General features: G+C 31.1%; 1 long non-coding RNA gene across 1 annotated transcript in view; it reads right to left on the bottom strand.

Moving 5' to 3' along the window:
* The window catches only part of LOC118191837 (uncharacterized), a 54,875-nt gene that overhangs the window by 8,719 nt on the left and 22,819 nt on the right, over positions 1-23,337 (bottom strand). The window contains exon 2 of the long non-coding RNA XR_004758674.2: positions 5,720-5,873. This is a non-coding gene — a long non-coding RNA (uncharacterized LOC118191837). The remainder of the gene's footprint in view (positions 1-5,719; positions 5,874-23,337) is intronic.

Below are 23,337 nucleotides of genomic sequence, written 5' to 3'. Positions count from 1 at the left end.
ACTGAAAAATTTAATCTTCGACTTATGTTTAATCCCCAAAAATACTTATCTGGGAATGGATTTTACTCTCTGAGCTATAAATACCCAAACAATCATCACCAAATGCTGTCTGTTTAACGATATGAATCGGATGATCTACCTTGTCGGACTTACTGAATTATTTGCACATGATCTTATTGAGTCCATTCATCACAAGTTCTCCTGTCTATAGCAACTAGCCAGCTCCAAACTAGGAAATGCAAGACACACTTTTTGAATGAGGTTATGAGCTGGAGAATATAGATGTTTTCCTACAAACAGATTTGTATAATATGTTAATTTATAAGCTAAAATTGCTTTGTGCTGCATACATAAAGCTCCTCTGGCGCTTTACAAAACTAATAGTATAGTTTTGATACAGAAATGGATATTTTTGTCTATATGTCTCATATCTCCAGCAGTTTTATAACTACGTGAGAAAAACTTATCCTTCTTTCAGATGGAGTGTTATTACATTTTTCGGGCGTAAAATTATTAAACTGGAGAACATCGCAAGTTACTTCAAGTAGTTGGCTCACGGTTGCTAAATTCAACGGTATAAAATCGCCTTGAATGTCTCAAATTTCCTATTGGTAAATGATTTATTCATTAAATTACTAAAACGCTGCATCTTAGGGATTATAAGAAAGATATCGAGTTCCTAAATATAAAATATGATAGAATTGGAGATTTTACGAGGTAGAAGCTTAACAACCTTCAGCATCTGCGAGTCTGCCAACCATTTTAAATCCCTTAAATAATAAAATACGGCTGGATAGTTCTAAAGCAATTTCCTCACCCTCAGCAAAGTCCTCCGTGGCTTCAAACTTGAAGTAAAACTTCTTTAATACGAAAATTTTGGATTTATGTCTCTCAGGGAATAATAAAATGCTACACCTTCACTTAGCTCCGCTGAAATAACGCAGTTTCCTTCGAGCAATTAAACAAGATCAGTATATGTTGAACAGTACTGCAAGAAATAAAATAGGATATCGAACAGAACATTAAAAAAGTTGATTTTATAACTGTTTTATGGCTTCTCATAAATATGCGAGAGTCAAATTTTATATCAGATTCCACTTCGTAGAAGCCTGATCTTTCAGAGTATAATGAGTTTCCGTCGCAAGAACCATCGGGACCCTGAGTCATAGAAGATTGAGAACAGTGAAATTTGTTTGGCTGATTTGATATTAAAATTTGCAATTTATTGAACGGGCACCATTTTGAGATTCCTTAAACAGACTTAAGGGGCGTGAAAGAACTTTTATTATTTTATATTTTCGCCCCGCCTATTCGGAAATGCGATGAAATTGTTTGAAGTTTTAAATTCATATTGTGTATTTATATCACTCTCACCCAGTTAAATGCCTGAAAATATATAGATAAAGCTTATGACACATATATCTAAAAATTTATCTATCCCTAAAGATATGTTATAAAAGTTTAATTAGCTACCTTTTATGACCATTATGTACATACATTTATCTATCACCATGACTTTCAGCATCTTTTAAAAAGCAAAAAATAAATGTCAAAAGAAAATGTATATTGGAAAATAAAACTTTAAATTATTTTTTATAATCAATGTTATTTTCTTTTCCTGCAAAATCAAGAAATCTTTTATGACCATTATGACTGTTCCTTGCCACGATCTCTTTGTGAAGAATAGAAATCAAAAGAAAGTGGATACTGTAAAACAAAATGATAATTTATTTTTTTATAATAAATATCTTACTTTCTTTACCTGTAAAGTCAAGAATTAATGGTTTCGTTATAGCCGCTTGTCAAAAAATATCTTCAGTAACAGTTGGTTGGCTGAACTAACTAAATAAAAATTATCGTATGCAGTAGAAGCGTTAAAAATCCAAATAAATAACTATGAATTTTCTTCTTATCCTTGTAGTTTCAGCAGCGGGTTAAAATATCATTTTTATTAGTTTGATTGATTTCATTAAAACCTGATTCTCTCTTGCTAAAATATTACAATAAAACCAAATAGCATTTTATAAATATTCGAAAATTATGTTTATACATACAGATATTTTTAGATAATCAAATGTATCAGAAATTTTTACGGGTAAAAAAATCTGCGAGCTTTAGAATTTTAAGTGCATATGTCTATTTTTATTACTACAGGAAAAATTTTAAATTAAGAGTGATAATAATTTTTCCCCAAATATTTCGATCGACTAAAATTCAACGTAAAGATAAAATTTGTGTTAGAGAAAGAAAATATATATTATAAGTTTCAATGAGTAATGCCTTAAATGTGAACTTCTTTTGAAGGCATTCAGAATGAATTACATTTTTAAATGCTTTCGTGAATCAATTCACAAGCAGTAAGTATTTTTTAAAGACCTGCTTAAATTGTAATTTTTTTATGTCAAGTAATGAAAAGATTTTTTTTATATGATAAAGCTCTTTTCGGAAAATTCAGAATAACGAAGTCATCCATTTAAAATACTGTAAATCTAAATTTAAAGATTTACACGCAAACAGGAAATTTAAGTGAAATAAAAATAAACTTAGTTAACTGAAAGTTATTTTATCAGAATGCCAGATGTAAAGCTTGTAATTTAAGATAAATTTAAGACGTACTTTAGCTTTACTGAAGATTTATTTAAAAGATAAATTTATCGTGTATATAAAGTCGATTTTTATGAGCAAGAGCAAATATTCTATTTTTTCCCTTTTACTATAAGTCACAATATAAGTTCACAATCTTACAATCTTATGGAAGAAAGTGTAGTAACAGGGTGTGTTTGAATTAATCAAATGTTTAAAAAAACTCACCTCCCTCACTTAAAACTTAAATAAATGTAAAATGACTATTAGCGGAAACTGATCTAAATTACAAGAAAAATTTTAGACGTCTATTGATACTCTCAGAAGTATTTCCTACCACGGACTAATTTATGTGTCAAAAGGTAATCTATAAAATAAAATAAAAAAAGAAACCTCAGACAAGTGTATTTAAAATTCACGTGAAAGAGAAGTAGTGCTTTAGTTGTCGTTTATTTAAAATTTTCAAAATCTACGCTACATTTAAAGCTTTTATGTGAAATTTAAAAAGCCTGACTTGAACTATATTGTTGTTGTGTTGTGACTTATTTCACTTGTCTGAAAGTAACATCAGAACGAGCCCACGAAATTCATCGTGGCAAGGAGTGCAAGATACCACCTTGAGCCACTAAGCATATGACAGTACGACTTTGCTCAGTTCCTCCTCCAATTTTAATGGAAAGCAGCCCGGGGATACAGGTTCGAGGGTCTCCCAACCAATTTTCCTCTACCGGCAGCCTCTCGAAAGGCTTTTAGGCTCGCTGCATATTTAGAGTGCCCTCATACCGCACAGACACTATACATTTACCAAGACCCATGCCTTCTGCGGGATTCAAGCCTGGGCCCTTTGGTGCGGCAGTCAGCATCACTACCACTATCCTGGTTGGGCGGTTAATTTATTCTGACATTAATGATATGATAATGTTTTGTACGAATTCCATAAAATTCGTGCTGTTTACTTTGAAGTGAAATTATTTTGAATATACTCGTAATTAGAATTGAAACTAGTGGTGTCGTCTTTGCGCATGCGATGCAGGCTTATAAACTTAAAATTGGAGAAAAAGAATTATTTTTCAAATTTATTCATATAGTGTAATCCGTGTTAAATGCATATAATCTGCAGTTTTGCTCTGAATCATCGATTTTAGTATCAGAAATTCGAAACAAAATGACTTGCGCGCGGCCACGTTTTCTTCTTTTCTGTCAAAACATGCTATCGAATTACCGCATCAGTCGACGAAAACATGGACATGGAGGACTTTTACTTTCCTTTCCTTCCCTTCCAACAATGCGACAGAGTGGGCAAAATGCATGCTGTCGCATTACAACTGCAAGGAGAGAAGATTCAACATTTACTAATGTTTTCAGCGCAATTTATTATTATTTCTTAGTATGCTAGAGGCGATTTTTCTGTTTCGAGGTTTGCATTATACTGTATATTTAATTTATTGCTAATTCTTAATTCTGAACTTCTTTCAAAGTTCCATATTGCACTGTATTCTATCTGTAAAGGTTTTTTCTAAATATTTGAAGCAGAACCTAAAGTGAAATATAGTTGCTTTTAAGAAACCTAATTCAACAAATATTTAACTTTTTCTCGCAAGAAAAATATTAAAAATGCCATAGCTTTTCTTCATTTAAGGGAAATTTGCAATAAATATGAAAATAGAAACAAAAGGCACGTACAAACTTAATGCGAAGAAATTAGCCATTTAATAATTTATGACTAATTTCTTCGCATTAAGTTTGTATGTGCCTTTTGTTTCTACTTTCATATTTATTGCAAATTTCCCTTAAATGAAGAGTGTTAAAGAAAAGTCAGCTGTTTGATAGTAACAGAATAAATGCTTAAACTAAGGACGAATTTTATACATTTTTGTTATCTTTTTTCAAAGTAGCTGTTTCAAGGGAAGTAAAATCTCTTTGTTATATAAGAACAAATTTAGAACTTCTTCCACATGAGCGATCTAAAAAAGATCTTTATTTAAATCAGCGAATGAAAACCTACCTTTATAAAAGTGTAATCAATGTGATGAAATTTTAAATTGATTAATAAGCTATGAAAATATTTTGAAAAACAAAAGCTGACATTTAGGGATTTTGATCAGCCTGTTACCATAAACATGCAAAATTGCATAAAATAGCTAAATCTAAATAAGAGAAGAAAAAGTGAGCAAAATTGTCTATAAATAGTTCCTATTGCTCAAAATGACGTAAATTGCAGTTCAAAAGTTTGCATGAATACCATAGAAACGAAACAGAATTCTCAGTTTGTTTCAATCAAAAATCATTGTCAACTGTTACTCTACAGTAAAAGAACTTTTTCCCTAGAAGAATGGAATGCGTATTGAAAAGTGTGAAATCAGGTAAATCTGTTAGAACATTAAAGCGTATCAGTGCAAAAATGCGAAAGGATAGGTTTTTATAAGAAATTCGCGAATTTAATGAATGAAAAAAAATTATCTTCAAAGTTAGTTATTCTAAAATTTTATTTGATAAATTTTAGAGAAAACTACTGAATTTTTAACATCCTCATTTCATTATTTTGTATGCTATGCAATATTTAAGTAATTTCATACACAACTAATGCAGCCAAATTTTACATAAATATAATACTAATACAACAACATTAATATAATTTTTTTTAATTTGATGTCAAGTAGGAATTTTCCTTTGAGGAAATTCAGAATATGCACCAGATTACAATAAAAAAAATCATCGAATTTATAAATAAATTGCAAAGGGAGTGCACAAGAACTGTTACTTCATGAATTAAAGTGATATCTTCCAAACTGATTTAAATACACGGTTTAGGGTATAGAATTGAAAAATGAATATTTAAATCTAGACAATAAAGAAAGATAAATTTCTATTCGTTTTATGCCTACGCATACAAATAGGAAAATGCGTTTCCGATTTACAGTTTTCCTATTATTCATGCTCATACTCCGGTTTATGATTCCACTTTCGCATAACAATCGATCGCATCGCTTTTATAACCTAACTGGTTTCTTATGTATATTTGTTCTTACAGACATAATGTACTTTAACCATATAATGCACTTCAAAAAAATAAGGTGTTATTATTTTTATTATTAACAGAATATGCAACTTACAAAAGCACTTGAGTTTTACTTACCGATATCTCATTAGTATTCTGTACTAGCTTTAGTTTGCGTATTGCAGGTAATGTAGTCGGCAGAAGAAAGATTTACTTCGGCTATTGATTAGAATACATCTTCTAGGCGTCAGGTCAGCATTTCATCTTCAGTTCTTTACAAGCTACTAATTCTCTAAATAAATGAAAACAGAAAAAAATTAGGGTTTGTCTTCCGAAAAATCTTCGTTATTCGAAGTTTAAAAAAAATTGAATTTTATTTATCTTAATTTTTCATTTGCTATTTCGTTATTTAACATTTTGCCTTTAAAAAGCCCTGCGTTCTTACACAGGTAATAGGTAACGGAAGACAAGGACATCAGTACTTTGCCGTCATATCTATTAGTGAGACAGGTGTTGTCCCATACTCCGTACTGTGCTAGAATTCGCTTACTGTCAATTTTACAACAATTGTCAATTGTACAACAGTACACTTGTCAAGTAATGCAAAGGAATAATTAAGTCTAAGCACAGGAAACAACTATTTTTCATTCATTTAAAAGCTGCAGTCGTTTCCCTTAATGTAGTTTTGTATATTTTGTGTACAGATGCATTAAACTAAATAAAAGAGTAGCTTTGTCGCAGTTTTAATAAATTTTATACTATCAGGCACTATGTAAAAAGTTCATAAATCATGCTGACACGATTTTGGTTATTTGTTTATTTAATGTTCGAGGAAATGTTTTGTTCGAGAAACTCTTCGACAGAGATTTTATCAACACAATATTTTCTCATAAACATCCTTTCATAAAGTTATGTGGAGGGTAAAATACCCTTCTGAAGAAGTGATGAAAAGGTTTTCAAAGATTTGATATGCATCAGCTGTAAAGAAAGGAAAATTAAATGCATAATTTTCATACACTAAAATTTCAGGAATTTTAAATTCATCATGCTGTCTATTATGAAAATATTTTTCCCTCTAAAAGTTAAATTCTTAATCTAAATTGCACACATATTTGCTTTAATAAGTAGTAGCTTTATGTAAAGTTGCAAACGTTTTTTCAATTTGAAGAAATTTGGCGGTTTAAAACTAAATTGTTTTCATTTGCATAATAAAGTTAAAAATGCACTTAAAATTAGACAAAGTTCGATCTTACACTAACGATGGTTTTAGTTAAACGTTTTTCAAGAAACATCTCTCTGCTATGTGCAAAGAGATACATCTATTTCAGAATGTCTCTCGAAATGTATATATTGATATATAAATTGAGGTAATTGATGAAGGCTAAATTTTATGCAGTTTTAAAGTTAAAATTGGCATGCTTTTCTTACATTCTATTAATGTTGGTTAAGTTTGTTTTTCAACGTTTTGCTGCGCTTTACAGTATTCAGAAAAGATAAAACTCCTTTAAAAATATTCCCCTTTTAGCATTATATCATGATGGGGAGGATTATTGTTTCATCATGCATGAGCATTTAGTTATTCTGAACCGTTTGTACGTGTTGAAAAGATTCTCTGAGTCTCTTACTCCTCAATTCTCGGGCAAACTGCCATAAACAGCTACCGAATCTAATCAATGTCCAGTCATCATCATCATGCAGGGGGGATATTAATTTCGCGATAGTGCTTAGGAATTCCGCTCAATTGTGCTTGACCGCTCTTAGTCTATCTTTTATCCCTTACAAAACCCTTAATTTCCTAGGGAATACTGTAAGGGTAAGGAAGACTTACCAGGCCCTTATTTCTGCAGGAAAAGTGCTGAAGAACGTAATTTGTGATTGGATGCCAGCGCAACGGTCGATCATCCAATCACGTTGCGAGATTTGACTTCGATCTGGGCCTCCTTTCGAATTAATCCGCACCCGGTGACTTTTATGGCAAGTCTTGGTGATATATGGGATCGGAAAGTTTACTTTCGTTCTTTTGCTTGATTACGTGATCAACCGAGCTTCCCATAATTCTTAGGGCTGATAGAAACTTCTGTATTGTGTTCTTCGACAATGGAATGAAAAGGGGACTCTTCTACTACCAGCTTCCTTCCTGCTACAAAGAAATAAATAAAAAGTTGCAAAAGATTCCCACAACACCAGAAATGAAAAAGCTGTTTTACTGCTGGCTACAGTTTCAGAGCATGTGTCTTAAACATAACTCCCCGGTCTTTAATTTTTCAGTTACAAAATAACAGTGCCAGTATTAACATTTTCCACATTCATGGATTCCTAAACTATTATTGAAACAGGAGCTTGTTGCATATGATGACTTTTTCAAGCAATTAATAACTTTAATATTTACATTTGAAATGTAAGGTTCATTTAATGTTCACAATTTAAGGTTCAGAAACAATTATTTCAAATATAGTAAATTATTACCTAAATATTTGTCTTCCGCACAAAATGCTTACGTCCGCGAATCATTACGTCCACTTTAAACAGAACGAAATTCAGTAATTGTATTAATTATATCTATATAAATTACATGTAATTAACACTTCTTCTGGACACTTCTGAGTGTATTGGCAGAACTTAAGCCAAGGTTGCGTTTGACACTGTAGAACTATACTTTTAGATTTCTGAATTACTGTGTATCAGTGTTTTACTTTTCATACATTTGGGAAAGAACCTTACGAGATTTCAATTAAAGCTTTAAATAAACGATATGAATATTGCTTCGAATGGAATTTTCTTCTTCCTTACCGCATGCCTTGGTGGCATAATTGGGAGCAGGTTCGGTTGGTATTACGGAGGTCCGGAGTTCGTATCCCAGCTAAGATGCTACTGTTTCCTGCTCCCTTAAATAAACCTAGTGACTATACAACTTTGATTCTCTAATCCTTTCAGTATGAAAGTAAGATAGTAAACTGTGAAAGTCTTCATGGAGAAGGCAGGAAATAAATAATTAAATATGAATAGTAGCGTTCTAGATAAAGTAAGCAGATTGGAGCAATATTTCCTCACGTTTTTAAGAACAACCTTTTGAACAAATAAATTTAATCACAAAGCTAATAGATTGAAAAATGTTTAGAAAATAATTTTGTTTCATGATGTAATAGCTGTACATCATGAAACAAAGAAGAAAAGAATCTTCCTAAGAAAATAATCCTTTTCCTAGTCTGAAATTCTTTCAAGAATTTCGTGAACTTCTCTAAAGCAGGTTACATGTGACAGCATGAAAAGTGATAGTAGCATATAATTTGGCATCGAAAAACCGAGAGCAAGTTGGAAAACCAAGAATTTTTCTTTATAGCATAACTCGATAGATGATAAACGGATCGTTATTTGATACACGGGCCTAATACATTAGTCATCTATGGCCTAATATTAGTTAATCATTTTTGTTCAGAGTGCACTTTATACAAACAGAATTTCAATCTGAGGACCTCTAACAGGGAAAAAAGTCTGCAGCATTTCAAGAAAGTTATCATCGTAAATTTCGAGCTGAGTGTCTCTAACATAGGAAAAAGCATCTGAGAAGGAAAATACACGTTTAAAGTATGCTACTCCCATTTAAAGTTAATACCAAAAAGTAAAAAACGTGTAGTAAAATATAAGAATTTTAGAGAACAAGATTGCTTCATGATATTGACTGCTTAAAATATTTAGAGAGAAGTATATAATTACCGAATCTCTTACTTGACGGGCTGATATTTTTTTAAATAGCTGGAGCTACAAATTTTTCATTTGTTTAACTTAAAATTATTTACTTCTTAAAATACCTTAATTTTTAACATGTTAAAATCCTTAAATGGATATATTCAAACATTACTTGGGAGTAAAAATTATATCGAGAATTGTGCTCTTATTAAGTTATTACTATGCTGTTAAGTTTTGGACTGTGAATTTGATATTTTTAGACATTCTTATTGATCTGAAATGATTTCCATTCCAAAAGACACAAATTATTTCCATGATGCAAATGAAATCACATTAATTAGATTATGCAAATGAAATTAAAATTAATACTTTATTGTTATTTAAGTTTTTCTCACATAGCTCGTGTAATTGTTGCCAACTACTGACACATAAAAGTAATTGGTTATTTTGCATTTTTCTTACTAGCATTTGTTAATTACGAAGAAATAAAGGTACATTAACTATTTCTTCAAACTTACTTTTTTGTAGTAAAAAAAAGAGGCAAAATTGCTTTATGTGACACCCAGTATAATTTCATTTTTCTCATAACATTTATTTTCTTAACTGTGTATGATTAATTTCCATAATACTTACTAACATAAAAGAAGTCCATTTTTCACCAACATGCATTATCAACGTTTTTTTCATATATTTTTTATTTTTCATTCTTTATTGTTTGCCCAACTCCTTTGCCCAACTTAGACTCCTTTGTGAAATGAGAGGCTAAAATAATTTCGTCAAAATATTTTACTTTATGCTCAGTAATAAGGTTCTGTTATTTTACGATGCTGAGCTATGCACTGAAAATGATTAGCCTAAAATTAACGAAGGAAAAATTCAATAAATTAGTTGTTTGTTGAGAATGTAAGTAAAATATAACATTTAAATGCATATTAGTTTTAATTATGACAGATTTAATACAAATCATAATCTCAGCCTTCAAATTAATTTTATTCTAATATTTTATTTATTAATTAATTTTTATTTCGTTAATTCTAATCACTCATTTTGTAGTTATATGCATAAATTCCTTAACTCAAAATTCAAGATTAGAGATACATTGGTTTCATAGAATACACCTTTTCAAAGGAACAATGTGAAATGGTTAAAATTCCAGCAAAGCACGATTTTTAAACAATTTTGTGAACGACAGTGTTAAAAAAAATATTAGCCACGATTTCTGAATCATTAGTTTAGTAAAATCCGGTTATGATGAAAAGTTGACTAAGAGACTGGTAAAGACACGATTTTTCAATTATTAAATCTCTTGCGAATATTTTATTGACTTATTCATATATATCAGATTAGTGATTTATTATTAGTTTGCAAATGCGAGGCTCCGCGATTAACTTTTTTCAGTTAATTATTTTACAAACAAAGTCTATTTCTCATAAAAGTTTTTTGAAATATTTTAAAATGATAGTTAGTCTTTGCTGAAGTTAGGAATGTCTTTGCCAACTGAAATGAGGAAAAAAAAAACTTTATTAGAATTAATATCAAACAGATGTTCAGTTTTCAAATATATTATTATAACTGTAGTTCCGAGTATCATAAGATTGTACCTGGAAGTATTTATCTTATAAATCAGTGCCTAGTTGCAATGAAAATCAAAACTGATGAACTGAGGTGGACTAAAGGTAACAATGTAAGTTAAAAACTGTTACGTAAAAATAAAGGAAATCCTTCAATCTGTACAAATACATATATGTATACATATAAAAAGAGTCTGAATTCAGATCGAATCTGAGATAAACTTGAGACCATAAAACTTGTTCTAGGTAAAGTCGTTGCCTAGAACGACCTTGTAAATCGAGATAAAAGTCCATGGAACAGCTTCCTCTTGGCCTCCTTATTCTTTCTCAACCATTGCTCCTCCCCCTCCCCTTATCTGAAACTTTTTTTTTTTAAATTTCCAGTTATTTCACATTATTGCATTTAGCTCCGTGTTTACTTGCGTGAGACTGAGATTTTTTTTTTTTTCCCCAACTGAAAACGCTTCCTTTCGTCCTCTAAACTAATTTTTATTTTAGCGTAAAAGGCAAATCTCACATTTTTTTCATTAAATGAAATTTTTATGTGTAAAACGGAAATTCTGTTGTTATTCACTAGCTGAAGCATATCATTTATAAATTCAAATTGAATGTAATCATTTTGAATTAATTAGTAAAAGTACTAGATATTCTAACTTATATCGCTCTGCAAAAACAAATGAAGGTGAAAGGAAAAGTTTTTTTAATGTTATAACAACAATAAATGGTTTAAGTAATGGTGTTTTCCTGCAACTGAAGTAGCTTTCGCTTATATGTAAAATTAATTTTTTTTAAACATTCAGTAACATTATTCTTTAATTTTGCTTCAGTGAATCTGTGATAATGATCATTTGAATTTGACATTTTGAATACAATGAAATATGTTAGTGCATTACATAAAAATTATACTTATCTGTATGAAAGTGAAGCATTAACAAGCTGGAATACGGTAAATAAAATTACTAGCCTATCATAAGGTCAATTACTTCGAATTCGACAGGCATTCGTATATTATATCCATTTACCCATCGTTTACGAATATTGAAACTTAGTATATAAAAGCGCACCGCAGTTATAATATAAGCTATTCATCGTAAAAATTAAAGCGCATAGTAACCCACATAATTTTTGTTGTTGTTGTTATTGCTGTGATAAAATGATAAATAATTTTCTGTTACTTTTACTTAACTCTTTCTCCTGGGTCTAGATACTTAAAATTTTTTGCGTGAATCTCCCAAAAGTTTCAATGCAGATTAACTAACTAAAATAAAAATAAAAGAAACATACAGATGTATACAGATATACAAACGCAATTGGCTTTGTAGAATTTAAAGTTGAAGTAAATGTTGAAGCATTAAAAGTTGAAGTAATATTTTAATCATCAATGATGGATTGCCTATAGTTGTTACTCAAAATTTCTTTCATGAGTTCTTCATATGCGTAATGTTTCTCGAAATTACTTGATAGATTTTGTACTTCTATTCCTAATATGCATAGCTTGAGCTTCTTCATCATCTCAGCTCTAAGATGGAATTCCTGATCAATAACATCACCATCTTCTTCAGAAAGCCACCCAGACGGTATAATGGTTACTGCGGTAGCTAAGGGCCCGCGTTCGAATCCCGGAGAAGGGATGAATGTTTGTAAATGTATAGTGTCTCTGCGGTATGGGGGCACCCCCAGGTTGCTCTTCCTCAAAATTGGGGTGGAAAGTAGAAGTCCAACATCTTTGAGGCTCTGGCAACCATTCTTCGATGAAATACATGGACAAAACTGCTTCTTCAGAAAGCTTTCTCAGATATTGCGCCAGGATAAGTTTAAAGTAGTTCTGAGACATGGCCGCAGTACCTGTTTTCAGCACATGCAGCACATTAAAATCAGAATTTCCTTCCATACTCATTTATACTCATGTTCATTTTTTCATGTGATGAATAATTATATTTATCTCACCAACATAATATTCTTTAATAGATCTAGTAACCCACCAATCCCACACTTGAGTACGGATGTGCTGGAAGGAATATAGTTTTAATATGCTTTTAGGAAGGCATTATTGAGCGCCGTATAATTATCATTTAAAAGCAAGATATCATTCTTCCTTTCATTACCCATTCCAAAATATATTCATTAAATACTTTGAATGTATTTCTAAACTAATATTTTGTGACTTTCGATTATGATTATTTAAAATTACGGCAAGACACTTGAAAGCTATCTGTCGAAGGGAAGGACATTTTTATAGAGGAACTCTAAGAGAAGCTGACTTGTATTCGTGTAAGACATTAGAAAACCATGAGAAATCCCACGCAGCCAGCCTTTTCGCCGCGATATGAAACCATATTGAACTGCTAGTGTCCAGCGTTTTTCCCGCTTGATCATTGCTGGACCCGATTTCAGCCGCGAAAAAGATTATTTTGTAGCATTATTTTGTAACATTTTGACTACATTAGAATTTGCTTATTACAGTAATAACGAATGCCTTGTGTTTTAATATACAAACAGGGGGACTTTGGCAATTTAATAACAACATTCAAAGAAAAACTATGAAGCTGTAGATAATGTATTAAGTGATGCAACTTCTAAAGCTCCGTTTATCAAAAGATTTAAAATGACTTCAAGACTCATTAGATTCAAAATATGAAACCTAGGGGGGAAAGAGCTATTTTGTTTACTGAAGTACATTGCTATTGTGTTTTGTTACTTATTGCCTTAGCAATTTGCTTGCCGATTCATATTCATAGCGATTTAAGAAACGAGTTATCAATAAATTCATCTCATCTTATGCTTTGCCGATTTGCAAAACCAAGTTACCTCTAAATGGATTTGTGAACAATTAACAAAACGCAATACATTCAGTTCGAAGAATTTTAAAAGGAAGAATATTTCAAGAACGGTAACTAGATTCCAATGCAAATTATGCAAATTTCGCATTACAGTAAACTTAGGTTACTGATTAAACTGGCAGTGAAGAAAACAAGGGAATTCAGATTATGTTCATGTCTCAAATGTTATCTGCCCCATTATTTAAAGAACGTCAAAACAGAAACAAAGAAATAAATCAGATTATTTACTTGCAGTAAAACACATTAGTGCTATCTGCTTAACGGTATGGATGGATATCTTCTCGAAGGACTGTCTAACGGAAACTTCAGTTCACACTATATGGTGTATGTGTGATTATGGCAAAGCCTCGAGGGCTCTCTGCCTAAGTGGAGGGATACTTTCGCGGAGGACTTTCTAAGAGAAGCTGCCTCGTATACACGTTAAACATGGGGAAAACCACAAAAAAAAATACTATGCAACCAGCCCATTCGCAGGATTCGAATCCCGAACCGAACTACTAGTGTTCAGTGACTTTACCGTTCGGCCGCTAGTGGGCCAGTCCACGTTACATACGAGGTAAGTTTCGGCAAACTTCAAGCAACTAACTCATTTAACTACCAGATTGTTGATCCGAGAATTACAGAAACAGTATGTATCATATTTTAAAACATGAAAAGAGAATATCTTCGTAAATTAGGAGAGGTTCAGAAATTTTTTAAGAAAATTGTTTATAAGTTATAAATAAATAATGTGCATTTCATTTTGTAATATAATAAAACGGTCTTTATTTTCTGGATGATCCTCGGACATAGGTACCTAAATTCAGTGTGTCTGAAAGGTAATCCGAAACGGCGTTATGAAACACCAAAATAGGCCTTTCATCTTTTATACCAACTTTATCATTCCCAGTAAATGCCAAAAGAAAATTTTAAAATGAATATAATGTTCAGCGCTTTCTAACTGTTAAAGCTTATCGAACCATTTAAAGAACTCTCATCTTCGCATCAATCTCTTCATTCTTTTAATTAATGTTTGTTAGAAAATTTCGTTGTCATTAAAGAATATTAAACCTTATAATAATGCATAAATAGCAGCAAAAAGTAAAAAAAAAAAAAAAATTAAACAAAGTTACCTCCATATTGATTGTGCGACGTAGGGATGAGACTGATGACATTTGACAGAGAACAGATCATTTAGTTCTGACCCGGAATTTTTCCATGCGCTTCATTTTCTTTTCTGGTTTGCTAGAACCTGATTTACCTTTAATACAATGGCATGAAGTTTTGGCCATAATTACAGTGTTATCAATATAAAATAAAAAATGTAAATTGTATTTTCGTTTCTCCCTGCATTCATTATTCATACATTTTAATACAACTAAGATGTGTTTATTATTATTATTATTATTTCATCAGGATGCTTGACTTTATTAGTTTAATTAATTGGTGCAAATTTTGTTTGCGCCAGTTTAGCAATCAGTTTTCAATGAATCGTGCAGAAGTGTATTATTAATTATTTATGTCTTAGCAATTCAAATTTGATATCCGCCGACTGTTGCTTTATTTTCAGTCTACAGAACTGTTTCACCAATTATACTGGGTGGCTATAGCGTAAAGATATTATTAGTGTATCTATAATGCATCTACAGCATGTCAGATTTTGTGTATGAGATCCACGTCTGTTTTAATCAGGAATATAAAATTACCTGAGAGAATGCTTTTCCATTAAACTGCAGTTCCGTATTTAAAGAGTTTCGGAGACACCACTGAATTTACAGGAAATATCTTCTTTCATAAAGCAATAAATAAATAAATAAAACATAGTCCTCATTGTTGCATTCCACCAAATTTAAATTACTAATTACGAAAAGAAAAATATATTTTTCGCAACATTTCGTAGTTTTTTTAGTAAGACTGCATGTATATTATAAACAAAAAGACAATATTTTCCCCTCTCGCGCTTAAGGTTTTACATTTGGCTACTCAAAAACTCGTTTTGTGAAATTTTGAAATTATTATTATTCTTTTGAAAAGCATATAAATTACCTTTTACGTGTAAAACATCACGAAGGCTCGCTAAGAAAGCGGGAAAAATACCTTATAGATTTGTAAGTTATTTTCTCCCTCTTTACTGTGTGCCTTCGTGGTGTAACTGGAAGCGCGTTCATCTGACATTCGGAGTTCTGGTTTTCGGGTTCTGGGGATAGAACTGCACATTTTTCGTGTATTCTGTTTCAAAAATGCCTAATGGCAGACTTCGTCAGATTCGTTTGTCTTTCTCTGTTAAGTTTCAATAACAGGATACTATGCAAGAAAATAACGAAACAGAAATATATAACCAGATATTTGTAGACTTTAGACTTTTCCTTTTAAAAAAGATAAAATACATATATAGACGTACGAGAAAAATATTAAGGATCTAGAAGCCAGGTGAAAAAGTTAAACAAAATTAAAAAAGAATCGAAACAGCCATGGATAAATCTGACCATATAAAGTTTCACCTAATATGCACATCTCTTTTAATTCAACTCTGAGAGTGCACTTGTTGAGCCTTGACTTAGTTAATTGTGCTTTTGAATTTTTAAAGTTTATCCCTACTTTTGCCATAAATACATGATTTGTCTTTAAATTTTTCAGTTAATTTTCTTGAATAGTTGTTTTAAGTAAAAGATAGTATTTTACATCATAACTGTTTTATTACATATTTTTTTAATATAAGAACTTCATAGTAGATTCATATCATTATGACTGCTTTTAAAATGCAAGTTCTCAAACTAAATTAATGGGTTGTTTCTAAAAAGTTAATGAGCCGGAGCAGTAAAATTAACCTTAATGTTACAGTTATCAGCCTATGCAGTCTGCCAAATTGCCAAATGTTGCCATTCGACATTCCATAAAACCTTTTAATCCATATTTCTACATAAAATAGCCCTTTTTTTTTTTTTTTTTTTTTTTTGGCAGGAAATTTAAAAGACAACATGCGGGTACTTCTTAATAGATCATATCTTTATTTTGTTTTTTGAATAATATCTCTAATAGCTGTATTTTTTAAGATTTCTCGTTCAAATCGCTTATAATATATATAACCGATAACTTTTATACGCATACACACTACTACTATAGTAAATGAAAGAAGTGTATAGTATGCACTTATTAGGTACGGCGATACAGAATAATATACCGCCTTAACGGTAAGATTTTATAATTGTTGGACATATCTTTCTAACATAATTAATAAAAAATTATTAATGTATATATATATAAATTCTGTATGTACCTTGATATTAGAAAAACTGCTGCGTGGATATATGAGATGGCATAACGGAGAAGAAAAGCTTTCAAACGTGGCCGTTGATTTAACGAAGTTTTATTTCGTAAACAGAGCAAGCCCTGATACGCATAAATAGGTTCATAGATCTTCATTTACGGGTGCGTTATACAACCCACAGTTCTATAGAGCTTAAATCTTTTAAACAAAAAGCGAAGCGGAGCAGCAAACTGTGCGTGGCTAGCAGTAGCAAGGAGAAGCAGTTAGTACAGTAATATTTAAAGACTTGGTACCTTTTTTTGAAATTTTTGCCCCGTAAAACTGGATAACATATATCCACAACGCTACTCTTACATAAGGGCAAAATGCGAATTAATTTCCAGATTAGGAGCTTCAGCTTCTTAGATTAGTAGTTTTAAGACAGGAAGGGAATGTAGCCAGTTTAATATGAGGAAGTAAAATGACTTTTGCCAAATTAACGCTATAATTTACTTATATATATCTTATTATTTTTAATATGATGTTTTTGTTATATTTTATCTAATATGTAATGAGATAGCTTACACTTTATTCTAAAAGGTCATGAAGTGCATATGAAGATTTGTCAGATTAATTTAATGCAGTGCAGTAGTTACACGTTTAAGGTGTTTTCTTAGTAATATCCGGTAGACGATTTTTACATCTAGAATTTATCAGTTTGTTTAAAAACAAAAGCGCTTGCTGCTCTAAACCTTAAATAAACTGGTATATATACATATATATTGAGTATTTTAAAGAATTGCTCCTATATAGTTCGCATATCTTTAAAATTACTATCAGTTTATAGTCATTTACATTAATAAATGTTTCAATAACGAGAATATGCCATTCACATTATATACTAGTTTCCTGTAAAAAAAAAAAAAAAAAAAAAAAAAAAAAAAAACCTTTTGAGTGTAATATTTTTCCAACTATAAAAATGCAAAAAACAGTGACTGCGTAAAATTTTGCTGTTTTTTAAAGTATTATAAATTGTGATTTTTCTACAAAAGAAGCGTTTGTTATGCTTGGTATAATGCACGTGTTCTTTATGGCAGTTTTTTTTTTTATATGAACTCGAGCGCTCAGTCTTTCTAATAAAATACCTATTCTTCAGCTATACACATCAGCTGGGCTTTTATAAAATAATTTATCTCTCCTCCTTGGCTTGTAGGTCTCTGTAGTTCTTTGTTTTCAGCACCTTGTTGTCTTAGGATTACATGGATAATGAAAAAATAAATAAATAAATAAATAATAATAGGTAAATAAGTGGAAGCGTACTTTCCTTTTCTCTGTTAAGATTAACTTTGAATTTCTCTTCCTCTGTATACCTTTCTTAAAAATTTCCTTCCATTACAAAAAAATGAATAAATAAAAAAAAATTATAATATATAGATAGAATTAGGAAATGAAGAAGGTTTAAGTAATATTTTCCTTCAAAAAACTTGGCTAAAACTGTATCTCTTTTTAGATTTTTAGATAAATTTCTAGTATTTCTTTTACGTGGTTAATAATATTTTTTGCTATTATTCAGTTTATCTGAACAAATAAAAATGAAAATTTAGTTATATTTTACATAATACATAAGTTCTATAGTTAAAGAATAAATTTAACCCTACTGTTGTTGTAAACAGTTGTGATAAATACTAGATTCTGACTGCTTGATTATAAAAATAGCAAACAAAATTTTTTTCATCGCATTCTTTTTCGTGGTAGTCTTTTAACGCATTTCAACTCACATTTGTAATTAAGAAATTACAAGTATTAAGAGAAGACTTATTACACCTAACAAAATTAAATGTGATAAAAATGAAAACTGTTGTAATTTCCTGTAAACTACATGCAATTGAAACAATGCAGTATTGGAATACAGGATATTCAAATGTCTGATAAGAACTCTATGGTAATTTTCAACAAGAGCTTATTGCTATCTAAAATAAACAATATTGCCTATGCAATTCAGTATAGAATGAACGAGGCCAAACTAAAGTAAGAATAAATATAATCTTGTTTTTCAAATATTAGAATTATTTTACTGGAAAATAGGATATTTTGAACGAGCGAAGCATGGTTAATTGAACGGAATGTGAGATCATATGTTTTAAAATAGTATAGTGGCTTTCAGAATAAAATAATGCAGTCTCTTATTTTTAATGATTGAATTGTGTAATTTGATGTGACGCAAATCAAAATTATTTTTTTGGTTGATCTCTGTTAGTCAAAATAATTAAATTTTCGGCTGCTAATTTGCCAGATTTTTGTACAAATTTATAAACATTGTAAAAGAGCGTCTAATTGAACTGAACAAGTATCCTTATTTTTAATTGCCTTATTCAAATGCTGTGATTTTCTGATAATGTTACACTCATTTAAAATAATTCGGCATTATTAGGGTGTATTTTTCATGATATATAATATGTACTTAATATTCTGTCCTTAAGATTCCCTGTACTATATGCCTTTCCGACAGAATCCCATTATTATTCGGTCCCTAGAAAATGTCCCCCTCGAACAAAACACCTTGAGCTTTTGAAAGATTGGCTGTGGCTCCATAAAATCAGACGCCGGGAGCTCTGCTCACCCTGATATGCAAATCGGCGGATACTGGATCCCTCCCACTAGCTGCTTCTCACAATAACCCTGGATGCTTTTCCCGTTGCTAGGATACATCAGTGCTTATTCACTATTGGTTGAGTATCCCCTTTGGTAGGTGGAGCTCAGTAGATGTTAAGGCGAATGATCCCGTAAGATAAGACAGGACTTGGTCCAGTCTGGGCTTATCTGCTGTATTCCGCATTTTCCTGGAATTACGTGGATTCAATAAATTTTCGCTAAGGATATTGAAGGATGTTTTACGATCCTAACAGGACTACGAATAAAAGAGAAGGGGTGATTAAAAGACGCTGTAAAACACACCATGTCTAACATGCGCGTTCCCACCTTCACTACCATCACTTTAACACCCTTCGGGCTACTCAGATCACACCCTTGTAAGGTAATAAACCCTTCCGGGGGGTGGGGAATGAAGAAGAAAAAGTGCAAAAATACGAAGGACGGGCAAAGAGTTATAAAGGAGATTTAGTGAGTATTTTTACCCCTCCCCTACTTTTTTTCTCCCCTCATCCAAGATACGTCTAATTTTGTTTTTCTAAACTCTCCTTGCCTTTACTGCATTACTTGCTTGACCCTTTTAATGCCTGGCGGGCAGAATCCGGTAGCTAGATCAGTGGTTACATCCCAACAAGCTTCACCCATCTGGGAAGTCAGCTGTGAAAACCAGGTAGGGAGCCTTCCTTTAGTGTTTCATTATTAGCATATACGCTGGGAGAGTTAATTACTTTTCCCCATCAAGCTCGTCCGCTGGATAATTTCCTGTCCGAATAGGGGTGGATTATAAGTGCCTCTGTTTCAAATGTCTTTTAAGCTTAATGAAATACCCGAATCATGATGTTCTCTAGAGTATTCGTAAAATGATATAAATTCACCTTGGTAGGAGGATTAGTACAGAAATAAAAAGCTTTAATAGGGAATAGGGTACCTCATACTCTTTGAAACCATAAAGATTCTTCGGGTATGAACTTAAAATGAAATGTAATATAATATTTATCCATTTATGCTATTATTTAGGTGAAGAAAGAACCAAAAATAAAACAAAATAGTTCATTTTGTTAATTTGCGAGGCAAAGCGTTATTTTCAATTCTAAAACTTATTTATTAATTCGGAAAAGTAAATAAGTACATAAAAATATTACTTGAAGCGGCATTTTTAAAATTTTCAGGTAAACTTAAATAAACCTGCGAGTATGTGCTTTAAAAAATTTAGAGGTCGAGGATGTGTTTCTTTTTTTTTTTTTTTTTTTTTTTTAACTTAATAGATCTATTTTATATATGATATGTGTAGATATATAGTTCTTATATATATCTATATCAACTACATAGATATGTATAAGAGCTATTATATATATATATATCAACTATATAGATATAAAGTTGATATATATGATAGTTCTTTTTTTTTTTTTTTTTTTTTTTCAAATAAAATAAGAGTTAGCTTGAATAGCGTTTGCAAACGTTTTTCAAAACGTTGGTTCATAAAGTTCCTGAAGTCAAAAATGCACCCAAAGTACATCAGTATCGAAATCTGGGATGTCATAAGAAACGTACTATCTTTTGGATTAAAATCATTTAAATGGAACTAAAGAAATGATGTGATACACTAAATGTTTGATATTAACTGAATTATCCTCAGGTCAGAATTATTTTATCAAATAATTTTGAAAGTGAATGGATGGTTTTTTGAATAAAATGCAAAGAAAAATTAAATTTTTTTAAATGGTGGTATTATTATCCCAAAGGCACAATTTGCCCAGAAGGGCTATTAATTTCGTTTTGGCATTTTGCTTTGATTCACTATAAACGGTGGATTACTTTTTAAATTGTTGTCACCAAATACTAGAGCCCTGTGTTATATTTAAAGAAATTAAATAATGAAGGAGCTGCATAAATGTATTTATGTTTCTCGTATTTTGTTAAAACAACGGTACCTAGAGCCATCGAATTTTGAATAAGGTACGTCTCCATGCAAATATGGGCATCTGGAAGCCCAAATTTGGAATTTGCTTTATTATCTATTTCATATTCTGTAAAGTATTTATGAGTTTTTGATTAAGAAACTCAACAATTTCAAAGAGAGCAATGCAAACACTGTACGAAAAAAAAAAAAAAAAAAAAAAAAAAAAAAAGAAATATCTACAGCGCACGAGACTGTGTATCGGGTATTCTAAATATATGCTCTTTTAAATACTTTGTGACATTGCTGTTGAATTAAATTTTATGGTTTAAGTGCGAAGAGCATGAAATTTAATAAATAAATGCAATTGTTATAAAACATTAAAAAAACTTTAAAAAAAACGCTCTTTTGGGCTTAATATAAATGTTAAGCATCTGGTTCTTTTTTCTTTTGGCACAAAGTAGAAGGTGCCTTTTTTTTAAATTTTGTTTTTTAAAATCGGTTTTTATAACAATTTTTAAAAATTTTATGATAATTAATTTAGAAATACTTATGAAGTTTTTAGCTTTGAATATCCAATTTACAGCCAATTTTATTACAAGAATACATTATACTTCTTTGCTAGGATTATAAATATATACGTGCTAATTAATGTAAAGATTAATTTCTTAATTTCTAGTATTCCTTACGCTGTAGTGTGGGTCACCAAAAGCACTTTTTGTTACTTTCGTACTTGCGACAAATATGCTACTTTAATAACACCCTCTCGTGTATTCGGAAGACTCAAACTTATTTATCCAGTTGTCTAACATTATGGATTCGATAAATTATCTGAAGCAGAACTTTTAAAATCCATTGTGAATCTGTGAAAGTATTACGTGACATACGCACACACAAACGCATAGGGAAAAAAAACACAGCATATGATGCCATACACAGTTTGGTAGTATGTACTATAGCAAAGTATTACATTTTCTTCAATTAGGAAAGAGAAGTTTAGGAATTTATTATTTCATTTTCTAGTTCTCATGATTTTGATAAATACTATGTATTAAAATGTGCAGTAAAAAATCAAAGTAATTTCAGTAAGATATTTGATATTAAAAATATAGATTGAATAGTGTCTTGTTAGGCATCTAGTTTATTCCGAAATTATTTTTTTTCTCCTTTTGATGCTATTTGGATAGTTTAAAAACGCAATATAGATGAGTTTATATTTCTAAAGCGTGACTGTGTGTAATTCCATGCAGTATTTAATATCCTGAATTGTACTTTTGCTACTATTGGTCGAAAGAGCTTCTTCAGAAATTTTAAGAAGCGAAATAGTTTAAAGAGCTTTCGGTTGCATATATGTGCCTCTCATTCTTGAAGTTTTAAGTGTTTTGTTTTTAAATATTTTTCTCTTATACCGAACAGACATCTTGTTTTGGTAAATTCATTTATCTTTTCAAGGTTATATTGATATGAGAAGGCATCACTTTTCCTTTCATTAAAAAGAAATTCAGGCAGCCTATAGATTACGTATGAAGTGATTTACTGAGTACTTAACAAGTACATCTACGTACATACACAGGCGTGCGAAAACATACGCATATATCTATTAAATGCACGCTAGGCGAACACACACATATTTATCTTATAAGGTATTTCTCCTGCCTTCTTCGCCTTCGTAGTGTAGTGGTCTGCACGCGTATTCCAGAGGTCCGTGGTTCGATTCCCACCGAGGGTGTTGCTAATTTTTCATGACTTCTGCTTCCAAAAAATACCTAATGTCTCTACAGTGGCGTCCGAACTAAAAGAGTGGTGGGTGATGATTCTCCACACCCAGGATTTAGCAGTTGGGTTTCCTGAAAACCCGAGTCGCCCTTTAAAGGGGGAGTATA

This window comes from Stegodyphus dumicola, chromosome X1 (assembly GCF_044657685.1).
Source record: "Stegodyphus dumicola isolate Sdum_Otavi_A_Nest chromosome X1, ASM4465768v1".
In the NCBI taxonomy this organism is placed as follows: domain Eukaryota; kingdom Metazoa; phylum Arthropoda; class Arachnida; order Araneae; family Eresidae; genus Stegodyphus; species Stegodyphus dumicola.
Note: the sequence above shows the minus strand (reverse complement) of the source record. Positions and strands in the feature narration are given on the sequence as shown.